This window comes from Equus caballus, chromosome 12 (assembly GCF_041296265.1).
Source record: "Equus caballus isolate H_3958 breed thoroughbred chromosome 12, TB-T2T, whole genome shotgun sequence".
Lineage (NCBI taxonomy): Eukaryota > Metazoa > Chordata > Mammalia > Perissodactyla > Equidae > Equus > Equus caballus.
The window spans coordinates 34,948,451-34,960,046 of NC_091695.1; the positions used below are offsets into that span (position 1 = coordinate 34,948,451).

Sequence of the window (11,596 nt, forward strand, 5' to 3'; positions counted from 1 at the left end):
GCCCCTCCCCGGCACGTCGCGCCCCTCGCCCGGCCACCTCCCTCGCGCGCGTGCGCGGGCAGCGCGGGCCGAGCTCCGCCGGGCTGCGAGCCTGCAAAGCACGCGTGGAAACAGTCTGTTCCTACACGCAGAGTCAATGTACGGAGCGAAGGCTCCAGAAGGAGGTTTCTTTTCTCTTTTTTGAGAAAGATTAGCCCTGAGCTAACATCTGCCACCAATCCTCCTCTTTTTGCTGAGGAAGACTGGCCCTGAGCTCACATCCGTGCCCGTCTTCCTCTACTTTATATGTGGGATGCTTGCCACAGCATGGCATGCCAAGCGGTGCCATGTCCGCACCCGGGATCCGAACCAGCAAACCCCAGGCCTCCGAAGCAGAACGTGCGAACTTAACTGCTGCGCCACCGGGCCGGCCCCCAGAAGGCGGTTTCTTGACTGAGTGACTGGGAAGAATGAGGGGTTTGTAGGCTTAATGAGGAAGTCAGAACTGGAAGGAGGGGAACTAACACTGGGGAGGCAGCCTGCGGGCCACGTGGCTTCTGCCCCTCAGGAGAGTGTGTGGCCCAGACCAGCTGGCCACATAGCGATTGTGGATACAAGGTAATCCTTTTAATACAGGATGGTTCATTTTTCCCTGGAAACAGCTTTATGAGTTGAAAATTATTTTTAAGAGCATCTTATTGAGATGTAATTTGCATAAGATATAATACACTCGTGTACAATTCTGTGGTTTTTAATATAGTCACAGGGTGGTGTAACCATCACCACGACCTAATTTTAGAACATTTTCATCCCCCCCCAAAGAAGCCCACCTTGTTAGCAGTCAACCCCTGTGCCCCGCTCCCCCGCCCCCGCAAGCAGCCACTCATTACTTTCTCTCTGTGAGGTGGGTATTGTTGCTTCCGTTTCCCAGATGAGGACAGCCAGAGCTCACTGGGGCTTTCAGCGGGAGGGTGGCGTGAGCCGTTTGTGACACCCAGATCCATCCAGCCTCTCTATGGAGAACAGACTGCTTCAGAGTCACATCCGGCGAAAAGGCAAAAGGCGGCGCCCGTCTCCCCTTTGACACACCGTGTCAGGAGAGTGTGTGGCAGAGACTGGCTGGCCAAGTAGCATGACAGATACAACGTCAAATTTGGAAAGCGAAAAGGTTTAGCCGTGCTCAAAAACAAGTTGAATGTCTCTGTGGACCGGAAGTGAATAGAAATGTGACGTGGGGAGCTGAGGCTGTAGGCCTGCTGGGCCCGGGGCGCCCACCCTGGTCCAAGGAGCCGAAAAGGCAAATGCAGTGAGGACAACCTGCCCAGCCCACACAGGACCCCAGCGGGCCAGCCGCTGTGGCATCCACACCACCACGCAGGGCGGGATAACTCGGTGTGGCAGAGAGTGGATCCCCTGCCCTCCTTCTGGACTCACTGGGCCTCTGGCTGCCCAGCTCCACATCTTCCAGCTTCTCTAGGTGACGGGTGCGGCCACATAGCCAGGATCTCACAATGGAACATCAGAGAGGAGGATATGCACCGCTTTCTGGCCCGTAAAAACGCCCGCACGGCTTCCCCCTTACCATAGGTTGGGATGACGGCAAAGATGGATCCGTGCCCGTTGCTGCTGAGACAAATTACAACCAAGGTTGTGGCTGAAAAAATGCAGATACTTACAGTTCTGGAGGCCGGAAGTCTGAAATCAGTTTCGTTGGGCCAAAGTCAAGGCCAAAGAGAGACCCCAAGGAAGAGCCCGCTGCCCCTTCCAGCTTCTGAAGGCCACCTGTACCTGCATTCCGTGCCTCGGGGCCTCTTGCTCGAGTCACTGAGACTCAGGCTTGTGTTGTCACATCTACTTCCTCTCTGTGGTGGAATCTCTCACTGCCTCCCTGTTGTGGGGACCTTGTGATCACACTCAGGACCCAACCGGATAATCCAGGAGAATCTCCAGAGTCCCTTTTTCCATATAAGGTAATATTCACGTGTTCTGATGATTGCCGAATGGACATTCTCGGGGGCCGTTATTCAGCCAGCCACATTAAGGTGACAGGTAGACCTTGGAAGCCATGTGCTGGAGACGGCAGAGCCCCCACTAGCCTGGGTCCCTGCGAGACTGAACGGAACAGATCTTCCTTACCATCCCCTCCTCCTCCTCTGTCTGACCGGGAACATACACCCTGGCCTGTTGCATGAGATGGAAATGAAATCCTGTGTTTAAGACATGATCTGCGCAGTCAATTTGTTACAGGTGTCTGGCCCACCCCAATACAGAGAGCTTGGAGGCGAGTGCAGAACAGGAAGACGGGCAGGGCCCCACACCGAGGGAGGAAGAGAAAAGCAAAACAAAACACTTCCCACTTGTTATAAACCAATGTTGCCGCAATTAAAAAAAATAAAGTAGGGGCTGGCCCCGTGGCCGAGTGGTTAAGTTCTCACGCTCCCCTGCAGGCGGCCCAGCGTTTCGTTGGTTCGAATCCTGGGTGCGGACATGGCACTGCTCATCAAACCACGCTGAGGCAGTGTCCCACATGCCACAACTAGAAGGACCCACAACGAAAAATATACAAATATGCACTGGGGGGGGGGTCTTTGGGGAGAAAAAGGAAAAAAAAAATCTTTTTTAAAAAAATAAAGTAAAAAATATTTTAAGAAACACTTCCCACTTAAAAGGGAAAAGAGTTAGAGGGAGAAAACTCCCCAGGCTCTTGCTCTCTGGAGTCATGTTTACCATGGAATTATTCCCCTGCTAATTTTTCATGCCCCACTTTGCCATGTCCCTTCTAATTCAATTCCACACTTCCTCATGGTCCTACTATGATCTCATGATTATAGCTTTTCTTTTAATGAACTTGGAATCATTTGTGGTGGAAAGGACCTAGTGATCATCTGTTTCAATACCATTAATTTCCAGGTGGGGACTAGAAGCCAGTGGATCTAAGAGATTTGCCCAAGATGACACAGCTGGCTGGTAATATAACCTGACAACAGTAAATTAGATATGTGGACACTTTTACAAAGCACTTTCATTTTAGACAAATACATACATGCACTTTCTCAAATACCTAACCTGAATCAATCATCTCAGCAGTCCTATGAGGCATACATGGTGTGATTTACTATGCATAAGTGAGGAAATCACAGCAAAAAGGAATACAATAAAACTAATTCATGATAGAGCCATGACTTATTGTGGTTAATACCATGGGCATTGGTGTCAGCCAATCTGGGTGGAATTCCAGCTTTCCATTTATTGGTTGTGTGACCTTGAGCAAATTAACCTCTCCAAGCCTAAGTATATATCACCTATTAAATGGGGCTAATAATAGTAGCTACTTCATACAACAGTTTTTCATAGAATCAAATCAGATAATGCTCATAAAGCACTTAGCCTGTGAGGTACACAGCATGCCTCCCATTAACAGCAGGTTTAATTTGTGTGTTCTGAATTGGAGTTCTTTACAACATATTATGCTGCATTACTAATCCTTCATTAAAAAATATCTGTTTAAGATCATTCTCACAAACGTTTCTTGTCTTTTTTTTTTTTTTTTTTTTGGTGGAGATCATCTACCCTGCCATTACTAGGGAAACAGAGATGTTTTAGGAAGGTCTCATTCTTGGTTTGCTCTATTTCAGTTAATATTAATTCTAGAGAGAGAGTGGTGGGTGGGGCAATGAGTTAATTATTTAATTTAACTCTTCCTAATAGGTTAGTAGTCAGATATTCCCACAAGTAAGAACTGTAATAGATTAATCTTTTAAATTGAACAGATTCTTAAGATGTTTTTAAAAATATAACACCAAAAGTATAGAATTAGGGCACCCATTCAAACCATGGAGAGCATGTTTGTGGTCAATAAGAAGCATCTATGCTCCACAAATTAAATTTTGTGAGACTTAAGATGAATTGTGGCTACTCTGGGAAGAACATGGAAGACCTCAATATGCTCAAAGCTTCTATCTGTAAAATGTGGATAATTTCTCAACTGCCAACTTCATATGGTAATAGAAAAAAATCACATCCATGCAATTTAACTATATGAAGTGTAGAGTATTGTATAAATACTAATGTAATATATGTGAAGCTTACTATTTAAATTCTCCTCTAGGGGCCAGCCCTCTGGCCGAGTGGTTAAGTTTGTGCACTCCGATGTGGCAGCCCAGGCTTTTGCTGGTTTGGATCCTGGGCATGGACGTGGCACCACTCATCAGGCCACGTTGAGGTGGCGTCCCACGTGCCACAACTGGAAGGACCCACAACTGAAATATACAACTATGTACTGGGGGGATTTGGGGAAAAAAGCAGAAAGAATAAAATATAGATTGGCAACAGTTGTTAGCTTAGGTTCCAATCTTTAAAAAAGTAAAAAGTAAAAAAATTCTCCTCTAAAAGTATATGTCCATTTAAATGTTCTTTAAATTCTCTTAGTTGGACTGGAGTCTACATCATACCCCCAAGTAAACTGGCTTTGCTGCTCCCTGGTCAAACTTAAGGTCCAGGAATATTTGGGAGACTCAGATCTCTGGGACTCAGATCCTGTCTCCCTAGACACACCATGACAGCCTGCATTTCTGAGGTCTTGCATGGTCTCTGGTAAGCTACCATAGAGCAGGCTACAGGCCAACTATGACCAGAAGTTGATGACTTTGACTTCTTTCTAGCCTCTGAGAATCTCTCTAACTCTTGACCTTATTGTGCCCCTTCTTTCTACCATTCCTTTCACCCATACCTTTTTCAAAATTCGCTTCACAAGGAGGCTCAATGAGTAAGATGGAAGGAACAAGCTTATTTGGGAATAAAGCCAGATCAATCTTTCTTCTTCTCCTCTCCTGTCATATTTTATCTTTCTCTGTCTTTCCTTCAGTCTTTCTATCTCTCTCTTTCTGTGTCCCTCCCTCTCATACTCACTCTCTCTCCCTCTTTGAGGTGGAGATTAAAAGTACTCATTTTAAAATAATTTTTAAGTTTCACAACTTGATTTTATACATTATTTTATTTTATTGAAATACATATAAAAGCTTAACAGTTGAAAATGAATAAAAGACATTTTAAAAATCATAGGAGAAAGACTGTGTGGATTCCTAGGTTCTTGTCTATCTCTGCATATAATGTCTATCAGAACCTCTGTTCTCAAAATATGGGGTTTACCTACGTGGGTATAATCCTGGGAACAAACCTTTTAAACTAGATTCAATGTTCATAACACTGCCTCAAACTGATCGCTTGGTAGTGTGAGCTAAATATGATGGCACCAGGAATCAAGAAGTGAGTTTTTCACTTCTCTCTATCTAGCTGTTGTATGACCTACAAAAAGTTCTTACATGTTCTTATCTCTATTTTCCTTATAGGGGAAATAACACCTGCCCAAATATTGTTTTTATGGAGATAAATGTGTTACTCTCTTTGTCATCCTCTTGAGGGCCTCTTTGATCTCCTTGTTCCTGAAACTATAGATAACGGGGTTTAACATGGGGATTAGGATAACATAGAACACTGACAGCACCTTGTTTTGCTTCTTGGAGTGGCTAGAGTTAGGATGCAGGTACATAAAGAGGCTTGTGCTATAGAAGATTGTCACAACTACTAGGTGGGAGGCACAGGTATTGAAGACCTTGGCACTACCTTTGATGGAAGATAGTTTCAGGATGGAAGCTACAGTGATTGCATGAGATAAGATGATTACCAAGAAGGAACCAAACCCAACAAGAATAGATTCGAGAGACAGAATCATTTGGCTGATGTAGGAATCAGAACAAGACAAAGAAATAATCTGGGTTACATCACAGTAGAAATTTGGAATGATATTGGGCCCACAGTAGTAGAGACGAAAGCAAGAAACTGTTTGAACTAAGCTACCAAGGAAACCACTCCCATAGGCCCCAGCAATCAACTTATGACAGAGGCCAGGAGCCATGATGCTCGAGTACTGCAGAGGCCTACCGATACCAACAAATCTGTCATAGGCCATGGTGGCCAAGATGCAGCATTCAGCCTGACCCATCCAGCACCCAATAAAATACTGGGTGGCACAGGCAATGAAGGAAATGTTTTTTTCATCTTTTAAGAAGTCTGAAAGCATTCTTGGGCTATTTGAAGAAGAATAACAGATGTCTAAAAATGATAGGAAACTGAGAAAAAAGTACATAGGCGTGTGCAGGTGGGAGTTCATCCTGATTACGATGATAAGACCCAGGTTCCAGATTAGAGTCATAAGGTAGATCCCTAGAAAGACTGGGAATAGTACACGCTGCACCTCTTTTTCATCTGAAAGTCCCAGGAGAACAAACGTGGACACAGAAGTCTCATTTCTATTCCTTTCCATGGACATGGTTAGTGTCATCTACTGACAAAAAGATGACAGATGGAAATTATTTCATTCTCAAAAAACAAAAACAAGTATTCTTCGTCTTTTTCCAGTCATGCAGCTGACTAAATATACAACTTAAATCATCATGTTGAGTTAATCTGTCTTCCACGCATGATTACTAAACTTAAATGAACAATTCCCTTCAATAAACATTCTCATTCTCTTTGGGGACAAAAGACAGTAAATTGGCATTATGAGTACATTATCCTCTGAAATGTCTTAATTTCATGTTTTAACTTCCTAGAATTCACAAATATATGAGAATCAGAAATAGACAAAACTGGTGAAAACTGCTATCTCTCGATATGGTGAAACGAAAATTCTCCTCACACATGGCTCTGATGTTAATCAGTGCTTGAAGAAGTCCCTGAATCATGAGGCTTCATACACCAAATGAGGATGCTGGAGTACATGTCTTTTAAAATCTCCTTCGGGGGCAAGCCCTAGAGGCCTAGCGGTTACGTTCAGTGCCCTTCACTTAGGGTACCTGGGTTTGAATCCTAGACACTGACCTACACCATTCTTCTGTTAGAGGCCATGCTGTGGTACAGCCCACATAAAAAGAAAAAAAGGGGAAATATTGGAAATGGATGTTAGCTCAAGGCAAATCTTCCTCAGAAAATAAATAAATAGAATCTTTGGAACCAAGATTCCACTAAACTGTAATCAGGGAGGGTGGACTATCTTGTAACTGCCTTTCTGTTTTCATAAAACCATCTGAGATCTAAAAATAATGCCATAGAATAGTGGGAAGAGTCAGAGACAAGATATAGTTTGGAAATGGATGTGAGTTGAACAACTTAATGATTCTAGGAAAGCACCTGAGAAGTTAGATAAGATAAGTTTGAAAGAGCCATTATGCTCCTTTCTTTGCAGGTGCAGCTTTTTCTTTCTTCAAATCAGAGATACTTATAAGTTAAATTATCTAAGACAGCGACTCTTGATCTTCTTTGAGTCAGTGATACATTTAAAAATCTGTTACAAAGTCTGAACCCTGTACCCAGGAAACTGCAACCACTTATCACCTCTGCATATGGTTTTATTGGATTCTCTGTCACCCTCAAGTCTATTCATGGTTCCTAGATTCAAGACTTCTGTAGAAGTAGAGTGATTTGAACTCATGTAAGGATGAGGATGCTTAGGCAAGGGATATGGGGATTAGAAAACTGAGGCAGGATTTCTGGAAGTCCTTTCTCTTTTTCTCCTTGGAGCCAGTCCAGAGAAGTTAAGCACTAAGTCTTCAGGCCAAACAGTAAATAACCAAAATAATATTTTTGCATAAGACACTGCATGCCCTCTTCAAGATGCAATAGCTGTCATCTCTTCAGGTGGTCATTAGAACATCTCCAGCACAAGTATATTTTTATTCAGATGAACTCAAACTAGAAAGAAAATCATGGGAAGCCATGAAACCTAGAAAATATATGTCACATGTAGCTGAGAGTTTTGTGTTTGCGTAAAGTAGAAGTCTTGGAGATTCCCCTGGAGAAAGACTGCAACATTAGTGGAATAAACTATGTCTATAAACTACAAATACCTGTCAGTATTAGCCATCCAGAATGACTTTCTTTTCGCCAATCATTTCCCAGCCTTCTAGGACCAAAAATGAACAATATGAGAAAATCCCCATTGAAGCATAAGGCTGTAGTCTGAGAAGTGAGGCAGACGGGTTCATTTCCCAAAATTAGATCTGTCTTTGCTTCATGGTGAACTCTTTTGAAAAGTATTCTGAAGGAAGGAAGTTACTAATTAGAAAATAAATGCAAGATTTGAGATCAATGTGGAAGGAAAAATGGGAGCAGACAGAATGTGTACAGTCATGTGCCACGTAACAACATTTCAGTCACCAACAGACCGCATAAATGATGGTGATCCTGTAAGACTAGTACCATATAGCATAGGTGTGTAGTAGGTATACCAAGTAGGTTTGTGGAGGTACAGTCTATGATGTTCAGACAAAAACGAAATTGACTAATGATTCATTGCTCAATGTTTCCCCACAATTAAGTGATGCATGAGTGTATTGATCGTGCCAGACTTAGGTGTGGTTCTGTCCACAGTGAGACTGAATAGAAAGAGAATTTTGTGAGAACAGAGCAGAAAACTGCATTCTTCATCATCATCGCAGTCATCATCTTAACCAACAATCATGACAACAAAAAGATTGATTTTACATCTACGATATATTCTGTTCATCTTCTACTCACGGAGGTATTCACAGCTTCCTCTAATGTCCATTCATTCAATAAGGTAAACTTAAGCCTGATGTGCTATCTATCAAACACAGGTAATATTCTGAAATTGTCTTTATATTTCTAGTATATGCCTCTGGAACCACAATTAAATGTCTGTCATTGAATCTTCTTGCTCTACCCTCCACTTCACTCAAACATCCATTATTTGTATTTCTCTCCTGTGTTCTGTTTAATTTTTACAGATCTCTCTTCCAGATAATTTATTCTATCATAAGTTTTGCTAACTGGTTGTTTAATGCATCTGTTTAATTTCACATTTCAGTGATAATATTTTGTTTTCTCTCTAAAGGTTTCATTTTGTTCTTTTCCTGAGTGGTCATCTTTGATAGTCTCTTATTCTTTCATCATACTTTCCATAGCATCCATTATTTAAACATATTAAACATATTTATTTCTTATTAATATCTAATAATTTAACTACATAGTTTTGCAAATCTGATTTTATAGTTTGATGTTATAGCTGACTCTTAGCAAGGTATCTTGTATTTTTGTCTGCTTAGTGATTTTTTTTTATCTTAATTTAGCATTTAAAAAAAATTTATCTGTGGGAATCACTGAGGCTTGAGTTTAAAATGTCTTCCTTCAGAAATGCTTTATATTATTTCTGTCAGATACCTTAGGGGCAACACCAACACAGAATCCCTTTAAACAAAAATTTTGACTTGGTGTCTTTTGGTGTCACAATAGTCAAAGATATAAGCTGCATATCTACATGAGTAAGTGTATGAGATTAAAAATTATCAGAGGAAGGAGGAATGTTAGCATCTTAGCAGTAAAAGACAGTCCTTCTTTTTGTCCCACTTTTGTAAGAATGAATTAGACATCCATTCTTGAGCAAAAACACCTTGTGGGAGTTGTGGTATCCAGGGCCATAGACCAAGGGACCCAGGAAAAATCTTGCCTACCTGTGTATCCCATAATAGTCAAACAGACCTCAGAATGGGCTGCAGAGCCAGCAGGAGTCAGTGAACCTACCTAAGTCCATCTGGGTTATGATCAGGTAAAGTCTGGAGAGTGCTGTCTTTGGCAGACACCCATGAATGAGAGAGACTTTGTGGAACCCCAGCCTTCTTGAGAGTGGAGTACAGTGAACTATTGGAACCGAAAAGAAGCATGAGTTGGTCACAGTGGGGAAGGTGAGAGGAGCATTCCAAGGACCACTCATTCAAGGCAACAATGCACAGTCTGAAATATTCAACGGTGGTGAACTATGCCACAGGGGAAAAGAACAGTGAGTGAGTGCCCAGCCGCTTCAGTAGTGTTGGACACAGCTGGAGAAATCTGTGTCTCTAAAAAGAACCTAGCGCACTGAGACAGGTAGTTGGTGATGGAGGGAGGGGGAAGATCAGGAAATAAACAAATGATAATAACAAAAGACATTAAATGAGCATAGTTCCTGCCTACTGCACTCAGGATTTCAGCTGAAATCCTCCGTGAGCCTCCAGGAGTACCTCACCCAAGAATCTCCCCCCGAGATCAGTGGGAACCACAAGGCCCCAGTGCCAAACCCACACCTCTCCCCACTCTGCAACTGGCTTCTTGTGAATATTTCTAAGGGAAGCAGTGACAACAAAGCTGGTAAACTGGGTGGTCTCAGAAAAATAAACCTGGGTCTACGGCAAGAGAGAAAACACAAACATGAGCTATAGCACTAGCTTTGAGAAAACAAATAAGAGGTTTCCAGTAGCCATCCTCGTGAATTGTAACGAGGAAGACACAATAGCCTAAAAATTCTGCCAACCATGGTAGCAAGCAGAGTGGAGCACATTCACCCATATAAAGGCAGAGAAAATCTCAGATATAACACCACCAGTGACGGTAAACCCCATAGGAAGGCAATTAGTAAAGATTTTAGGAAGTCTTTTTTAATTCAAATGTAAAAGCAGCAACCAAAACCTACAAGAAATATGAAATATCAAGGAAATATGTTGTCACCTAAAGATGACCATAATCTCCAATTTCAGAAGTTTAAAGGTACATAATTTTGTGACCAAGCTAATAAAGAATTCAAAATAGCTTTTTGAAGAATCTCAATGAACTACAAGGTAACTAAAAAGACAATAATGAGGTTAGGAGAAAAAAATGAACAAAATGATATATATACACACACACACACACATATATATATATGTACTAAATAAACCAAAACTATAAAAAAGAAACAATTTCTGGCACTGAAGAATTCAATGAATGAAATGAAAAATGCAATAAAGAGCATTTGCAGTAAAGAAAACTGAAGACAAATAAGTGAGCTAGAAGACAAGAAGTTTGAAATAACCCAGTCAGAGCAAGGCAAAGAAAAAAAGAAAGACAATAGAGCAAAGAAAGCCTATACAATCTATGGGATTTCATCAAAACAAAATTAAAAGAATTGAAGATTGAAAGGAAAAAAGAGGAAGAAGGCAGATGAAAATTTATTTAGGGAATAATACTACAGACTTCTCAAACCCGGAGACACTTGGACAGCCAAGCTCACAAAGCTTATAGACCACCCAATTATTTCATGCCAAAAGACTTTCTCCAAGACATATTATAATTAAACTTTTAAAAATCAAAGATAAACACAAAATCCCAAAAGCAACTAGGGAAAAATGATGGTAACCTACAGAGGAACCCCCATTAAGTTACCAGGAGTTTTCTCAGCCACATCCCACAGACCAAGACAAAGTGAAATGACATACTTAGTGTTGAAAGAATAAACTGCCAGTCAAGAATACTCTATCAGGCAAAGTTATACTTCATATATGAAGGGAAAGTAAAGAGTTTCCCAGAAAAACAAAAGCTGAGATTGTTCATCACCACTACATCTTCCTTCTAAAAACTGCTGAAAGGAGTTTTTTGAGCTGAAATGAAAAGACACTAATCAGCAACATGAAAACATACAAAAGAATACAGCACAGTGATAAAGGTAAATATAAAGGCAGACTGAAAAGACTAATTCTGTAATAGGATGGTGTGCTAACCACTAAATTGTAGTATAAAGACTAAAAGTGAG

The 11,596-nt window shown here is 41.5% G+C and overlaps 1 long non-coding RNA gene and 1 pseudogene across 1 annotated transcript; one reads left to right on the forward strand and one right to left on the reverse strand.

The window, feature by feature from the left end:
* The first annotated feature begins 60 nt into the window (after positions 1–60).
* LOC138916416 (uncharacterized) lies at positions 61–3,154 on the forward strand. Its single transcript, XR_011423656.1, has 2 exons — positions 61–597; positions 911–3,154. It is a non-coding gene; the product is annotated as an uncharacterized lncRNA (long non-coding RNA).
* Positions 3,155–5,001: 1,847 nt separating this feature from the next.
* Positions 5,002–7,214, reverse strand: LOC138916415 (olfactory receptor 5A1-like; annotated as a pseudogene).
* Between the last annotated feature and the right edge of the window lie 4,382 nt (positions 7,215–11,596).